Source organism: Sapajus apella, unplaced genomic scaffold (assembly GCF_009761245.1).
Source record: "Sapajus apella isolate SASKATOON/1434 unplaced genomic scaffold, GSC_monkey_1.0 scaffold239, whole genome shotgun sequence".
In the NCBI taxonomy this organism is placed as follows: Eukaryota; Metazoa; Chordata; class Mammalia; order Primates; family Cebidae; genus Sapajus; species Sapajus apella.
The window spans coordinates 1-17,968 of record NW_022437179.1 but is presented as its reverse complement, the minus strand read 5'-3'; the positions used below and the strand labels follow the sequence as shown (position 1 = coordinate 17,968).

The window sequence follows — 17,968 nt, the reverse complement described above, 5'->3', positions numbered from 1 at the left end:
AGAACTAACAACTGAAAGAATGATAAATAAGCTTCTCCCATGCCTAGTGTTTCTTTCATGGCAACAATTCAGTTGCTGGGGTTTTTACTCATCTCTAGCTTCACTGAGTAAAAGCAAATGTTTTTAGATCCAAAACATATATTAGTATTATTATTTGAGATGGAGCAACACTCTTTCCCCAGACTGGAGTACAGTGGCACGATCTCGGCTCACTGCAACCTCCACCTCTCAGGTTCAAGCGATTCTCTTGTCTCAGCCTCCCAAGCAGCTGGGATCACAGGCATGCACCATCACACATGACTAATTTTTGTGTTTTTAATAGAGATGGCATTTCACCACATTGCCCAAGCTGGTCTTGAATTTCTGGCCTCAGGCAGTCCACTTGCCTAGGCCTCCCAAAGTGCTGAGATTATAGGTATGAACCACCACACCTGGCCCAAAACATATCTCACATATTTTATTTCACAAGTTAGATATAATAATGGGAACAAAACTGTCTCAATTTCGACGTAATGTCAAATCTTCCCGTGAACTGAGACTTGCTGAAAGCCCTTGAAGATGGAAGAAGTGGTAAGTTATATCACAGAATACTCTAGTGCTGCAAGTTGAGTCAAAAAAAAATGCTCTCTAATAAACTTTTAATTTTTTTAGGCCTCTTTATATTTAGAACATGCCTTTCTAAAATTTGAAGCTAAGCATATGTCAAAAGATTTTTTTTCAGGCGGCCATGAGTCTGTTGCAGCGGGCTTCCGTTACGGCGGTGGCAGCTCTGTCTGGCCGCCGCCTCGGCACTCGACTCGGATTTGGGGGCTTCCTCACTCGTGGCTTTCCGAAGGCTGTTGCTCCTGTTCGACACAGTGGAGGCCATGGGAAAAGACTATTTATCATCAAACCTACGGGATTCTATGACAAGCGTTTTTTGAAGTTAGCGAGATTCTACGTTTTCTTGACTGGGATTCCAGTGGCAATTATCATAACTCTGGTGAATGTATTCATTGGTCCAGCTGAACTAGCAGAAATTCCAGAAGGCTATATCCCAGAACATTGGGAATATTTTCAGCATCCCATATCAAGATGGATTGTCCGTACTTTCTATGATTGTCCTGAAAAGGATTATGAAAAAACATTGGCCGTCCTTCAGATTGAAACTGAAAAGGCTGAATTACGGTTAAAGGAGATGAAAATACGAAACTTAATGCGTTCGAGAGGAGATGGGCCCTGGTATCACTTTGACACAGTTGATAAGGAACTTATTGATCATTCTACAAAAGCAACTCCTGACAATTAAGCATTTTTTTCTCTAAATACAAAGTATATTCTCTTTATTGGAAAATAAGTTAGTAAATATATTCTGTATTTTTGTTCTCCATGAAAAATAAAAGAGCTTCTGACATTACCGTTTCCCAGTGTTGGTTCAGATTAAAGCTTTTGTTTGGGGGTTTGGCTTCCAGTCCCTGAAGAAGGTTTAAAATGTGCTAATAGAAACTGGAGAGCTAGGAGTTTGTGAACTCCTAAAGCTGCAGCAACTTTGAAAGGGAGTGTTTCGTTTACCTGACAAATGGAAGTTATAGAAGTCTAATTATGTTAAGCACCAGTCATTACATTATTTTGTACAACTGTCTGTACTGTAGACGTCTATATTGAAGGGCAACTTCGGATTTTAAGTTCTATAAAGTACTGAACCAACCCTGTAAAATGTTAACTCCTTAATAAACAGATTTTCAGTAGACGAAAAAAAAAAAAAGATTTTTTTTCAAAGAACCTTATTTTTAAAACTATAACTACGAATGTCAGACAAGTTCGTTGTATAAAAGTACTGCAAACAGTATAGCATAAATAAATCAAAAGCAAGCGTGTGCCTTGCTCACCATCCCGCCTCCAACCCTAACACAGTTTATTCTTCAGGAGTAGCCACATCATTGGAGTCGGTGATGGTCCAAAGCAGGGTAGGAGGAGGCCTCTGGAGACTTAGCTCTCTCATCTCCATGATCCCCGCCTGCCCCCAAGTAAAATGATTGTAAATCACATAGCAGAGCTGGTTGAGAGCACAAACCCTTCAACAAAACCACGTAGGTCTCAAGCCTACCTATTCCACTTATTCGCTGTTTGACCATGAGCTAAGATGTTAAAAACTGTTTTCATGGGCCAGTGGGCCTCCCTCCAGCACAGCTTGGGGCCCACCCAGACCCCATCACACCGACGGCCAGCCAAGATCCAGCCAGGAGGGGAGGGGTCTGCCTCCCACGAGGTGTCTGAACATTCCAGAAAGCTGACTGCTGAGGACAGACCTGAGCATGCAAATCATTCAATCAGGCTGAAGAAAGCAAGTCCTGGTTGAAGTGCTTTTCCTTTTGTGAGTCGGTGCCAGCCCCAGCCCTGGAGGAGGGCAGTGACTCATCCCACACCATTTGATGTTAAGGAGGGGCTCCCACCACCCCTTTGAATGTCGGGCCTCAGGAGAGCTAGGATTTGACCTGTCCCTGCTTCCAGTCCCACCGGAGGTTTTATATCCCCAGCTCCAGCATGGTGACCAGAGCCACAGAGCCTCAGCAGGATGGTCTTGGGGCTCACCAGCCCAGCACGGTGAGCAAAGGGGTGGTGCTGAGGGAGCTGTGTGCTGGAGCCACAACACCAGCTATTTTCAGGGTCTGGAGGTTATTTCCATCATCCCAGAGGGCCACTTCCCAAATAGAAGCCTAGACAGCAGGCCAGACTCAGGACAACACAGGTTGCAGCTGGAGGGCTCACTTCATGGGTATAAGCGTCCCATCGCTGCCCAGCTGGGCAAGACCATAAAGCTTGGTCTTTATGGTCATTTGAGATGCCCAGGTCCCAGTCATCGTTGGGGTCCAAAGGAGGTCGGAGGATCCGGGGTGCAGAGGTACAGGCCAGGAGAGGCCACTCACACCTATGACGACAGCAGTTTCGGATGCCTTGGCAGGAGGATCGCCTGAGCCCAGGAGTTGGAGAACAGCGTGAGCAACATAATGAGACCCTCATCTGTATAAGAAAATTATTCTAAAAATTATGGCCAGGCCAGGTGCCATGGTTCATGCCTGTAATCCTAGCACATTGTTAGGCCAAAGCCAGTGGGTCACCTGAGGTCAGGAGTTCAAGACCAGCCTGGCCAACATGGTGAAACACCATCTTTGCTAAAAATACAACAATTACCCTGGCATAGTGGCTAGTGCCTATAATCCCAGCTACTTGGGAGGCTGAGGTGGGAGAATCACTTGAACCTGGGGGGCAGAGGTTGCAGTGAGTCAAGATCCTGCCATTGCACTCTGGGCACAGTGACTCAGGACTGTAATCCCAGCACTTGAGCTGGGGAGGTTGAGGCTGCAGCAAGCCGTGAGGGCAGCGCTGCGCCCCAGCCTGAGTAACACAGTAAGACCTGTTCTAAGATACATAAATACAATCAACAGCCAATGGATTGGGACAAAATATTTGCAAATTATGTATCTGATAAGGGGCTAATATCCAAAATATGTAAAGAATTCCTTCAAGTAAACAATAATAAAACCCCCAATTATAAAAAGGGCAAAAGGGGTGCATAGATATTTCCTTTTTGTTTTTAAAACAGACATTGCTTCAGGCTGGGCACAGGGACTCACACCTGTAATTCCAGCACTTTGGGAGGCTGGGGCAAGCAAATCGCTTGGGGTCAGGAGTCGGAGACCAGCCTCACCAACATGGTGAAACCCTGACTCTACTAAAAATATAAAAATTAGCCAGGTGTGGTGGTGGGTGCCTGTAAATTTCAGCTACTTGGGGAGTTGAGGTAGGATAATCGCTTGAACCCAGGGGCAGAGGTTACAGTGAACTGAGATTGCACCACTGCACTCCAGCCTGAGTGACAGAATGAGACTCTGCTCAAAAAAAAAAATTAAAAATTAAAAAAAATTAAATTTCAAAAAGGCCAGGCATGGTGGCTCATGCCTATAATCCCAGCACTTTGGGAGGCTGAGGTGGGAGGGTCACTTGAGCCCAGGAGTTGGAGGCCAGCCTGGGCAATATAGTAAGACCCAAATCTCTTCCAAAAAAAAAATTAAAAATTAGCTGGGTGTAGTGGCTCACACCTGTGGTCCCAGCTACCTGGGAGGCTGAGCCGGGAGGATTGCTTGAGCCTAGGTGGTCAAGGCTGCAGTGACCCATGATGGCACCACTGCACTCCAGCCCGACAGAGCAAGACCCTGTCTCAAAAAGAAATAATTTAAGGGCTGGGCGAGGTGGCTCAAGCCTGTAATCCTGGCACTTTGGGAAGCAGAGGAGGACAGATTGCCTGAGCTCAGGAGTTTGAGACCACCCTGGGCAACATAGCAAAACCCCATCTCTACTAAAAATACAAAAAATTAGCTGGGTGTGGTGGTGGGGCTGAGACCAGCCTGGCCAACATGATGAAACTCTGTCTCTACTAAAAATACAAAAATCAGCTGGGCATGGCGGTGCCTGCCTGTAATCCCAGCTACTCAGGAGGCTGAGGCAGGAGAGGCATTTGAACCTGGAAGGCACAGGTTGCAGTGAATCGAGACTGTGCCACTTCACTCCAGCCTGTGCGACAGACTGAGACTGTCAAAAAACCCAGCTACTCAGGAGGCTAACCACTTGAGGACAGGAGTTTGAGACCAGCCTGGGGAACATTGCAAGACCCCATCACTACAAAAAATAAAAATAAATTAGCCCAATGTGGTGGCATATGCCTGCCATCCCAGCTACTCTGGAGGCTGAAGCAGGAGGACTGCTAGAGCCAGGAGGTTGAGGCTGCAGCAGGCTACAATTGCACCACTGCACCCCAGCCTGGGCAACAGAGCAAGACCCTGCTTCAAAAAAAAAAAAAAAAAAAGCCTGGCACCGTGGCTAATGCCTATAATCCCAGTACTTTGGGAGGCCGAAGTGGGCAGATCACGAAGTCAGGAGTTCGAGACCAGCCTGGTCAACATGGTGAAACCCCATCTCTACTAAATATATAAAAATTAGCCAGGGGTAGTGGCTCATGCCTATAGTCCCAGCTACTCAGGAAGCTAAGGAGGGAGAATCGCTTGAGGTTGCAGTGAGCCGAGATCATAACACTGCACTCCAGCCTGAGCAACAGTGAAATTCTGTCAAAAAGAAAAAATGAATGAATGAAAGGAAGGAAGGGAGGGAGGGAGGGAAGGAGGGAAGGAGGGAGAGAAGTGGGGAGGGGGAACAGAAAGAGGGAGAGAGGGAAGGGAGAGGGGAGGAGGAGAGGGAGGGAAAAGAGAAAGCTTTCTGCCCTAGAGTGTGATTGTCTCACCGCACCAAGTTCAAGAGCAAAGTGTGCTTTGTGTGAATGCTTTTCCCAGACAGATACAGGGCAATGGTGAGAAGAACAAAATCCAGGTGTGGCTTCTTCTCTCTTAGAAGTATTAGGTCCAAGAAACCAACTGAAATCCTGGGATGAATGGATTCTGTCATTAGAGTCCAGTCCTTCTGGCCATCAGTCTGAGTGGCTTGTGGCTGCTGTAACAAGTCACACAGATTTGGTGGCTTAAAATAGTGGCAATGATTCTCTGTGGTCCTGGAGGTTAGAAAGCAAGGTATGGGCGGGGCCATGCTCCCTCCAGAGGCTCCAGCAGAGGACTCCTCCTGCCTCCTCCAGCTTCTGGGGCTCCAGGCATCCCTGCCTTGAGCCCGCTTGGCTCCAGTCTCGGCCTCCATCTCCCCATGCCTTTCCCCATTTGTCAAATCTCGTCTTTGTTTGCTGGTTTTTTGAGCTGTAGTTTCACTCTTGTTACCCAGGCTGAAGTGCAATGGCACGATCTCGGCTCACCACAACCTCCACCTCCTGGGTTCAAGCAATTCTCCTGCCTCAGCCTCCCAATTACAGCATGTGCCACTGCACCTGACTAATTTTTGTATTTTTAGTAGAGATGGAGTTTCACCCTGTTGGCCAGGCTGGTATCAAACTCTTGACCCCATGATCTGCCTGTCGCAGCCTTCCAAAGTGTTGGGATTACAGGTGTGAACCACCACACCAGGCCTTTTTTTTTTCTTTCTTTCTTTCTTTTTTTTTTTTTTAGACACGGGCTCTCTCTTTCACCCAGGCTGGAGTGCAGTGGTGAGATCTCAACTCACTGCAACTTCCACCTCCTGGGTTCAAGCAATTCTCCTGCTTCAGCCTCCTGAGTAACTGGGATTACAGGCACCCGCCACCACGCCCTGCTAATTTTTGTATTATTAGTAGAGATGGGGTTTCACCATGTTGGCCAGGATGGTCTCAAACTCGTGGGCTCAAGCCATCCTCCTGCCTCTGCCTCCCAAAATGCTGGGATTACAGGCATGAGCCACTGGGCTGGCAAACTCTCTCTTATAAAGACATTTGTGATAATGTTTAGGGTCCACCTGGAGACCCAGGATAACCTCCCATCTCAAGATCCTTCCTGTAATCACTTCTGCAACTTCTTTCCCATATAAGGGAAAATTCACAGGTTCCACAAATTTAGGAGCCGATATATCCTTGGGACATTACTCAGACTACACACAAAGTCTCTTTTCAGGGCAAAGGTAGATGCTCACAGGAAATGCCTCCATGCACAATGGCCAGGAAGCTTCCGTGCCAGCAAGCCGCTTTTTCTTATTATTATTTTTTGGAGATGGAGTCTTGCTCTGTGGCCAGGATGGCGGGCAGTGGTATGATCTCAGATCACTGAAACCTCCGCTTCCAAGGTTCAAGGGATTCTCCTGCCTCAGCCTCCAGAGGTGTGCACCACCATGCCCAGCTAATTTCTTTTTGTATTTTTAGTAGAGATGGGGTTTCAGGATGTTAGCCAAGATGGTTTTGAGTTCCTGACCTTGTAATCCGCGCACCTTAGCCTCCCAAAGTGCTAAGATTACAGGTGTAAGCCACTTCGCCAGTAGCAAGCTGCTTTTAAGTGTCAGGAAGAGGCTGGGGGGCTCACACGTGTAATCTCAACATTTTGGGAGGCCGAAGTGGGAGGATGGCTTGAGCCCAGGAGTTCCCAACCAGCCTGGGCAGCATATGAGGTGCACCTGCAGTCCCAGCTCCTTGGCTGTGCCAAGGTGGGAGGATTGTTTGGGCCCAGGAGTTTGAGACGAGCCTGAGCAATATAGGGAGACCCTTTCTCTACAAAAAATACAAAAATTAGCTGGATGTGGTGGCACATGCCTATAGTCCCAGTTCCTTGGGGGGCCTAAGTGGGAGGATTGCTTGAGCGCAGGAGTTGGGGGCTACAGTGAGCTGAGATGGCACCATTCACTCCAGCCTGAGTGACAGAGTTAGACCCTGTCTCAAAAATAAAAAGTCAGGATGAGGGAAGGCAGCCAAGGCAAGTAAGACCAACCACACCCTCGGCGGGGGGGGGGGGGGCAGTCTCTTTGAAAGACATTTCAAAACTAAACTGGGAAGGTTCCCATTCCCGATGATGGAAAATTTCTGGAATGAGATAGATAGATAGTTTGCACATGGTATACATGTAATTAACACCATAGAGTTGCCAACATCTGAATAGTGAACAAGGGCCAGGCACTGTGGCTCAAGCCTGTAATCCCAGCACCTTGGGAGGCTGAAGTAGGAGGATCATTTGAGCCCAGGAGTGTGAGACCAGTCTGGGAAACATAGTAAGACCCTGTCTCTATGAAAAAATTAGAAATTAGCTGGGCATTGTAGTGTGTGTCTGTAGTCCCAGCTACTCAAGAAGCTGAGGTGAGAGGATTCCTTGAGCCCAGGAGGTCAAGGCTGCGGTGAGGTGTGATTGCACCACTGCTCTCCAGCCTGGGTGATAGAGCAGATCCTGTGCCAAGAAGAAAAGAAAGAATGAAAGAAAGAAGGCCGGGCGTGATGGCTCACCCATGTAATTCCAGCACTTTGGGAGGCTGAGGTGGGCAGATCACCTGAGGTCAGGAGTTCACCTGGCCAACATGATGAAACCCTAAAGTTTTTAGTCTCTACTAAAAATTCAAAAAAGGAGCCAGGTATGGTGGTGGGCACCTGTAATCCCAGCAACTTGGGAGGCTGAGGCAGGAGAATTGCTTGAACCCAGGAGGTGGAGGTTGCAGTGAGCCAAGATTGTACCACTGCACTCCAGGCTGGGCAACAGAATGAGAATCCATCTCAAAAAAAAAAAAAATGAAAGAAAGAAAGAAATACATGTTAGGGTGGGGCAAGCTAAACTACACTGTTATGTATTTTAACAACATATAAAGCCCACTTGGGGCCAGTCTGTGAGTTCCTCCCATGCAAGGCTCAGACCCACACTGGGACACACCTCCACCCCCCTGTCACCTGCCAGTGGCATCTCTGAAGTGGTCTGTGGTGTCAGCTTGGACCAGCAGTGCTCACCCCCCACACGGCACACAGAGGCTTCTAGGGAGCAGTTCCCCCAGGACAGCAATACTTTCAGGTGACAGTGACATGGGGCAGCAAAACTGGTTCCCTCCTGGCAGGCAGCCAGATGCACACATGCATGCATGCAGACCACGCCATTCAGAAAGTTCACCTGGGACCTGAGACGCAGCCCTTGGAGGGAGATCAGAAGATCAGATGGTATTTGAGAAAATAAAAAGGTTAAGCAAAATGAGATGGAAGGTGGAGGGGGAAAAAACCATAAATGTTAGCCCTGCCACCCATGACACAGAAACATGCCATGTCAGTTTCAACACCTAAAAGTCAGAGCCACTCACAGGTGGTGAAGAGGGGATGGAGGAGAGGAGTGGGGAGGTCCGAGGAGCAGAAAAGCCAAAACACAAAAGTAAGATCTGATGCCGCAGAGGTTCCACCCACATGGGATCTGCCCCTGGGAAAAATGAAATCCCCAGATCCCGGGCACTGCAAGTCCTGTGGACTGGAGGGATGGGCTTTTCACCCCTGTGGGATGACAGAGGTCATCTCTACAGGTGGGTGACCACACAGGCACGCGAATGGCCTCAATGCAGCTCCCCAGCGCACCCAAATGATGCAGGTCAGTAATCCAGAGACGGACGGGGCGCAGGCTCACATGTCCCCAGATGCAGGCACCCCTGTGCTGCTTGAGTCATCTGCAGAGTCACAAGACCAGGAACCTGGAGGAGGTACCCTTGTGGACACCGGACACCCCAGGGCAAGGTGCCAGGTGCCTCCCGGGCAGTCCCCCTCTACAGCAAAGGGTTTGGATGGCAAAGCCTCAAAGGCCTGCCTTCCTTCCCCAACTGGGGCAAACACAGAGAAAACACTCCCCCGGGGCCTGCACTGAGGCTGCCAGGGAGCCTGCCGCGTTCCCCACTCTGGTTTTCAGGTAACTCCATCTGCTGACACTGAGGCCCTCATCAGACATCTGCATGCCTGCCACCACAGCTGACATCAGTGTGCCTTCTCCAAAGCCATCTTCTCAGCCACTTTTTTTCTTTTATTTTTTAGACAAAGTTTTGCTCTTGTTGCCCAGGCTGGAGAACAGTTGCACTATCTCGGCTCAACACAGCCTCTGCCACCCAGGTTCAAGTGATTCTCCTACCTCAGCCTCCCGAGTAGCTGGAATTACAGGCATGCACCACCATGTCTGGCTAATTTTGTATTTTTTTTAAGTAGAGACAGGGTTTCTCCATGTTGATCAGGCTGGTCTTGATCTCCTGACCTCATGATGTGCCTGCCTCAGCCTGCCAAAATGCTGGGATTACAGACTTGAGCCACCGTGCCTGGCAGAGAGTGAATTTTCTGCACAAGGAGGGTTTAGATGTGGGTGTGGCTATAAGCCTTCTGCTAGGAAGCCAGCCCAGGGCTGGGCAGCATCCCTCTTAAGTTTTATTTTTGGAGAGCCTCACCTTGAGTCATGCCTGGAGCCTTGCCTCCCTGAAGGGCCTGTGCACGTATGCACACACATGAACCTGCAAGCTACACATACATACACATGTGCTCACACATGTCAACACACGTGCACACTGCAGTGCACACCACATGTACTCACACACAGCCATACATACATATATACAGTCACATCCACATTAACATACATGAAAATACATAAACATAGACACACATATTTACACACACACACACACAGCACAGCCCTCCCAGGCCTTTCTGGCAGGCCTGAGTTTTTCTCCAGCCCAAAGGGAGCCTCTCTCAGGGAATTTTCTCCAAAACAGAAAAGCCAGCAAGACTCAGGCCCTGATACTCACGTGGAAATTGCGGCGGGGGTGGTGGCTGCCCAGGGCAGTGGGGGCCTAGGGTCTGGGTGGGCACTCCTGACTGTGGATGCTAAATAGGACCCCCTGGACTTCCAAAGAAAACAGGAGGGGAGACAACTCTTTTGTTCTCTGTGTGTGTGTATTTTTAGTGCTGAACAATTTCGGTACTTTTAAGCTTTTGTGGCTGCTTTGAAGCTTTCTGGAATCAGAGCCCTGATTAGCCACATGTGGGTCTGTCCCCAGAGCAGACAGATTGGGCCTCCTTTGACCCCAAAAAGTGGGGGCAGAACATCTGCTGGAAACCAAGGAGGCTGGGCAGTGTCAAAGGGATTTTTTTTTTAATTGATCCTTTTGTTCAGTTTGCAGTGGAGTCACATCCAGTGCTAACGAAGAATGTAGAGGAATTCTGTGTCGTTCCCCGGCTGTCCCTGGTAGTAATATTTGGTAAAGGAGGATCCTGTGGGCAGGATCGCAGCCAGTCACACCTCCCCCAGTCTCACGCAGGTGCTGCAGTATTCAGTATTGTACTCACTGGTGTGTTAGTGTGTGAGGCTCTCTGTGAGTTTATCACCATGTAGGCTTGTGGATTCATCACCGTAGTTGAGACACTAACAGGACTCAGTTGCCATTTTATTTATTTATTTATTCAGAGATGGGGTCTCAATGAGTTGCCCAGGCTGGCCTCTTCCTCCCACCTCAGCTTCCCAAGTAGCTGGGACCACTGGACTCTGCTACCCACGCCCAGCTAATTTTTAAATTTTTCCTAGAGAGGGGGTCTTGCTGTGCTGCCCATGCTGGTCTCAAACTCCTGGACTCAAGTCATCCCCCCATCTCAGCCTCTCAAACTGCTGCGATTACAGGCAAGAGCCGCCATGCCTGACTGCGTTGCCCCTTTACACACAGACCTGTCTTTCTCCCAGCCCCTTCCCTTCCCTGATTCTGGCAGCCATTAATCTTTTCTCCATTTCTAAGTTTGTGTCATTGGGCTGGGTGTGGTGGCTCATGCCTGTAAACCCACCACCTTGAGAGGCCGAGGTGGGCAGCTCAACAGAGGTCAGGAGTTTGAGACCAGCCTGGCCAACATGGTGAAACCCCGTCTTACTAAAAATACAAAAATTAGCCTCGTTTAGTGGTGCGTGCCTGTAATTCCAGCTACATGGGAGGCTGAGGCAGGAGAATCGCTTGAATCAGGGAGGCAGAGTTTGCAGTGAGCTGAGATCATGACACGGTACTCTAGCCTGGGCGACAGAGGGAGCCTCTCAAAAAAAAAAGAGAGAAAAATGCTGGCCGGGCTTGGTAGCACATGCCTTTAATCCCAGCACTTTGGGAGGCCAAGGCAGGTGGATCATGAGGCCAGGAGATCAAGACCATCCTGGCCAAGATGGTGAAACCCCGTCTCTACTAAAAATACAAAAAAGTAGCCAGGCATGGTGGCAAGCACCTGTAATCCCAGCTACTTGGGAGCTGAGGCAGGAGAATTGCTTGAACACAAGAGGCAGATGTTGCAGTGAGCCAAGACCACACCACTGCACTTTAACCTGGGCAACAGAGCAAGACTTTGTCTTAAAAAGAAATCAAATCAAAATTAATTAAAAACTTACATGTAAAAAACTACGAGAGAGGCATGGTGGCTCAAACCTGTAATTCCACCCCAGGTGGGAGTGAGGAAGGAGAATTGCTTGAACCCAAGGGTGTAGGTGGCAGTGAGCTGAGATCTGGCCACTGCACTCCAACCTGGACAACAGAGTGAGACTTCATCTCAAAAAACGAAAAAAAAAAAAAAAAGGAAAGTACTAAACTACTAGAAGAAAACATTGGGGAAATGCTTTAGAACACTGGTCTACAATGGAACAGAACAGAGGTCTCGGAGGCAACACAACATGTCTACAACCATCTGATCTTTGACAAACCAGACAAAAACAAGCAATGGGGAAAGGATTCCCTGTTCAATAAATGGTGTTGGGAAAGCTGGCTAGCCATGTGCAGAAAGCAGACTGGACCCCTTCCTGACACCTTACACTAAAATTAACTCCAGATGGATTAAAGACTTAAACATAAGACCTAACACCATAAAAACCCTAGAAGAAAATCTAGGCAAAACCATTCAGGACATAGGGGTAGGCAAGGACTTCATGACCAAAACACCAAAAGCATTGACAACAAAAGCCAAAATAGACAAATGGGACCTAATCAAACTCCACAGCTTCGGCACAGCAAAAGAAACAATCATTAGAGTGAATCGGCAACCAACAGAATGGGAAAAAATTTTTGCAGTTTACCCATCTGACAAAGGGCTGATATCCAGAATTTACAAAGAACTAAAATAGATTTACAAGAAAAAAACTAACAAGCCCATTCAAAAGTGGGCAAAGGATATGAACAGACACTTTACAAAAGAAGATATACTTGAGGCCAACAAACATATGAAAAAATGCTCATCATCACTGGTCATCAGAGAAATGCAAATCAAAACCACATTGAGATACCATCTCACGCCAGTTAGAATGGCGATCATTAAAAAATCTGGAGACAACAGATGCTGGAGAGGATGTGGAGAAATAGGAACACTTTTACACTGTTGGTGGGAGTGTAAATTAGTTCAACCATTGTGGAAGACAGTGTGGCAATTCCTCAAGGACCTAGAAATAGAAATTCCATTTGACCCAGCAATCCCATTACTGGGTATATATCCAAAGGATTACAAATCGTTCTACTATAAGGACACGTGCACACGAATGTTCATTGCAGCACTGTTTACAATAGCAAAGGCCTGGAACCAACCCAAATGCCCATCGACGATAGACTGGATAGGGAAAATGTGGCACATATACACCATGGAATATTATGTAGCCATCAAAAACGATGAGTTTGGGTCCTTTGTAGGGACATGGATGAACCTGGAAACCATCATTCTCAGCAAACTGACAGAAGAGCAGAAGATCAAACACCGCATGTCCTCACTCATAGGTGGGTGTTGAACAATGAGAACACATGGACACAGGGAGGGGAGCACTACACACTGGGGTCAGTTGGGGGGAAATAGGGGAGGGACGGTGGGGGATGGGGAGCGGGGGAGAGATAGCAAGGGGAGAAATGCCAGATGTAGGTGATGGGGAGGAAGGCAGCAAATCACACTGCCACGTGTGTACCTATGCAACAATTTTGCATGTTCTTCACATGTACCCCAAAACCTAAAATGCAATAAAATAAATAAATGGGGAAAAAAAAAGAACACTGGTCTAGGCAAAGATTTGTTTAGTAAGACCTCCAAAGTACAGGCAACCAAAGCAAAAATTGATAAATAGGGTTACATGAAGCTAAAGAACTTCTGCACAGAAAAGAAATTTTTTTTAATTAAAATTAAAAATAAGGTGGACCAGGTGTGGTAGCTCATGCCTATAATTCCAGCACTTTGGGAGGCCAAGGTGGGCAGATCACTTGAGGTCAAGAGTTCTAGACAAGCCTGGTCAACATAGTGAAACCCTGACTCTACTAAAATACAAATAATAAGCCAGGGATGGTGGCACATGCCTGTGATCCCCAGCTACTAGGGAGGATGAGGCAGGAGAATCGCTTGAACCTGGGAGGTGAAGGATGCAGTGAGCGAAGATCATGCCACTGCACTCCAGCCTGGGTGACAGAATGAGACTCCGTCTAAAATGAATAAACAAATAAATAAACAAACAAGCAAATAGACAAAATGAAGAGACAACCCACAGTATGAGAGATTTTTTCGAACTATTCATCCAACAAGGCATTAATAACCAGAATACATAAGAATATAAAAACAAAAATCCCAAATACTCCCATTAAAAAATGGGCAAAAGCCGCGGCCGCCTGGCCCCACCCCCCCCCCACCCCCGCACACCAGCCAGCAGCGCCATGCGGCACCCAGCCCGGACCACAGGGACTGGGCCTCACCCAGCCCCACCAGCCGCCTGGACCCCAGGACTCTGCGCACTTGCAGCTCTAGTCCAACTTGTGACCCTCGCCAACCACTGTTCGGGCCCAGGTGGGCTGGGGGTGGGGCCGTCATCTAGACCAAAGCCATGCCACTGTGCTGCCACGGCCACCAGCCCGCCCAGAAGCCATAGAGGAGAGGCAGGTAACCTTGCTCAGGCTGACGAGCCTGGCAGCAGGGCAGCCCCTCTGGGCCCCCGGCCATCCCCGTCTGAGCCCTGAGCCCACCCCAGTCACCCCTGACCCTGGCGGCGGCCTCGCATGGGAGGCGGCTCCCTTCACCTCGATTCCTCAATTCCTCCAGCTGTATAACCCGACCGGGCGGCCCAGTGGCCCGGAGGAGCCGCCCACCCCCTCCGCCCTCCAGGTGGCCCGCGATCCGTTGAGGATGGTTTTCTAACTGCAATACTTGGCCCACTGGCCTCCCGCTGCCCCCATCGCGCTCAGGCAATAACTGGCTCAGCCCCAGTCCACGCGTCCCGTGGTGACCTCCGGGAGCAGCACCCAGGCTCCCTCCAGCACTGGCACCCAGGGGCGGGCCGTCCTGGCTGTGCAGGGTGCAGGGGTGAGGCTGGGGTCCTGCCACAGTGATGAATGGATTAACCAGCCGAGGCAGCAGTGCCCCCACTGTGACGCCCATGCCCCACTAACCCCACACCCCTATTCTGGGCAATAAGCGACAGCATTGGGGGAAAAAAAAAAATTTTTTTTCCTATAATCCATGTTAGAGGAAATAAAAAAAAAAAAAGGACAATAGATCTCAATAGATATTTTCCAAGACATAGGTACAAATGGCCAACAGGTAAAAGCAAACACGTTTAACATCACTAATCATCACAGAAATTCACATCAAAACCACAATAAAATATCACCTAACCTCAATTAACATGCCAATTATCAAAACGTCAGAAAACAGCAAATGCTGACAGGGACACAGAGAAACAGGAGCACTCAAACACTCTTGATGAGAATGTAAAATAGCCTATGGAAAACAACATGAAGGCTCCTCAAGAAACTGAAAATAGAACTACCATATGATTCAGCAATCACACTGCCGGGTACACGCCCATGAGAAAGAAACTCAGTATATCAAACACATATCTGCACTCCCATGTTTATTGCAGATCTATTCACAACAGCTGAAATACAAAATCAACCTGAGTATCCATCAACAGATGAATGGACAAGAAAATGTGGTACATACACACAAAAAGAAAGGATTTGTGAATATACTAAAAGCCATTGAATTGGGTGCCTTAAGTGGGGAAGTTGTATGCTATGTAAACTCTATTTCAATAAAGTTGTTTTTGATAACATAAGGGGCCGAGTGTGATGGCTCATACCTATAATCCCAGCACTTTGGGAGGCCGAGATGGGCAGATGATCACGAGATCAGGAGATAGAGACCATCCTGGCTAAGATGGTGAAACCCAGTCTCTACTAAAAACACAAAAAATTAGCTGGTTGGGTAACATGCGCCTGTAATCCCAGCTACTCAGGAGGCTGAGGCAGGAGAATTGCTTGAACCCAGGAGGCAGAGGTTTCAGTGAGCCGAGATCTGGTCACTGCACTCCAGCCTGGCTACAAAGGGAGAGTCTGTCTCAAAAAAAAAAAAAAAAAAAAAAAAAGAATTCCTTTTTTTTTTTTTTTTTTCCCCCAAAACCTGAAATGAAGTATTTCTCTGTCACTCAGGCTGGAGTGTAGTGGCACGATCTGGGGTCACTGCAACCTCTGCTTCCCAGGTATAAACAATTCTCCTGCCTCAGCCTCTGGAGTAGCTGGAATTACAGGCATGCACCACCACTCCTGGCTTTTTTGTATTTTTAATAGAGACAGGGTTTCACTATGTTAGCCAGGCTAGTCTCTAACTCCTGACATCCAATGATCCACCTCCCAAAGTACTAGAATTACAAGCATGAGCCACCATGCCTGGCCTGCATTTTTCTTTATACAAGTCATTTCATAAAGAAAATCTGAAAAAGATGACTAAGTCGATTTAAAAAAAAAAAAAAAGGAACACGTCACTGAAAAAGCAGTATGAGCCAGGTGCAGTGGCTCATGTCTATAATCTCAGCATGAGATTTTTGGGAGGCCAGACAGGTGGATTGCTTGAGGTCAGGAATTCAAGACCAGCCTGACCAACATGGTGAAACCCTATCTCTACTAAAAATAAAACAATTAGCCAGGCATGGTGGCAGGCACCTGTATTCCCAGCTACTCGAGAGGCAGAGGTTGAAGTGATCCAATATTGCAATACTGTACGCTAACCTGGGCAACAGAGCCAGACTAGGTCTCAAAAACAAACACACAAACAAACGAACAAAAAAAGGCAGTATGATAAAACACTCCAGAATATTCACAATGCAGAATGGTGTCATGAATAACACTGAGTTGTAAACTCCTGCCAGATGAATGGCAGGGCAGACCTTTTCACTTTCTCACACTGAGCTAATTTTTACTTTCTGAACCTAATTTTCTCTATGTGATATGTCATGGGTTTAGGAAAGTAAATTACTTCCTACTACTATTTTGGTTTCTTAAGAAGTCTTTTCTAAAAGTGAAAAACAATTTATTACAGTATAATTTTCATAGAATAGTATATAACCATTTGACGTGTCCAATGAGTTTTTGTCAAATATATGTAATTGTGACACTAGCACCACAGTCAAGACACAGAATACCCCACACCCCAAAGCACTCCCCTTTATATTCTTGGGTTTGTTTCTGAACTCTCTCCTGTATTTTTTTTTTTTTTTGAGACATGCTTTTTCTCACCCAGGCTGGAGTGCCGTGGGACAATCTCACCTCACTGCAATCTCTGCCTCTCAATCTCAACCCATCATCCCAATTTAGCCTCCCAAGTAAAAGGGACTACAGTCACATGCCACCAAGCTCAGCTAATTTTTGTCTTTTTTGCATAGATGGAGTTTCACCATGTTGCTTTCCCAGGCTGGTCTTGAACTCCTTAGTTCAAGCAATCCACCCACCTCTGCCTCCCAAAGTGCTGGGATTACAGGAGTGAGCCACCACACCTGGCCAAGCCACCATGTCTGGCCTCTTTTTTTTTTTTGAGATGGAGTCTCACTCTGTTGCCCAGGCTGGAATGGTGTATAGTGATATAATCTCATCTCACTGCAACCTCCATCTCCTGGGTTCAAATGAGTGTCCTGTGTCAGCTTCCCCAGTAGCTAGGATTACAGGTGCATGCTACCATGCCTGGCTTACATTTGTATGTTAGTAAAGATGGGGTTTCACCATGTTGACCAGGCTAGTCTTGAACTCCTGAACTCAGCTGATCCACCCACCTCAGCCTCCCAGAGTGCAGGGATTATAGGCTTCAGCCACCATGTCTGGCCAGGACATGCTTCTGTGGCTTGACACACCCACCCTTGGAACAGTCTTTCCTAACCCACTTGCGAGGCCCAACAGAACATAGGAGGATCCAGAGGGTGTTTATATTTGACCCCAACTCCTCTGAAGGTCCTTCAGTGGAGCCTGAATAAAGGTGGGAACAAAAATCTTGGGTGTCTCCTTTTTTCTACTGGTTATAGGGCAGTTGTAGGATCCTGAGAAGGAAGAATGTCTTCTACATGTGACTCAGGTCGTCTTTATTAAATAAGAGTAAAACATCTAAACTCTTTTTTGTTTTCTGCTGCTATACCTGATCCCACACACTGGGCGATTTATAAAGAATAAAAGTTTAAGGCCAAGAGCAGTGGCTCATGCCTGTAATACCAGCACTTTGGGAGGCCGAGGTGGGCAGACCATGAGGTCAGAAGTTCAAGAAAGCCTGACCAACACGGTGAAACCCCGTCTCTATTAAAAATACAATAATCAGCTGGGAGTGCTGGAGCACACCTGTAAGCCC

At 47.6% G+C, this 17,968-nt stretch overlaps 1 pseudogene across 1 annotated transcript; it reads left to right on the top strand.

Annotated features, from left to right (window-relative positions):
• The first annotated feature begins 720 nt into the window (after nucleotides 1-720).
• On the top strand, nucleotides 721-1,396 carry LOC116544988 (annotated as a pseudogene). The gene has a single exon (XR_004266124.1). The product of XR_004266124.1 is annotated as an NADH dehydrogenase [ubiquinone] 1 beta subcomplex subunit 5, mitochondrial pseudogene (transcript).
• The last annotated feature ends 16,572 nt before the right edge of the window (nucleotides 1,397-17,968 follow it).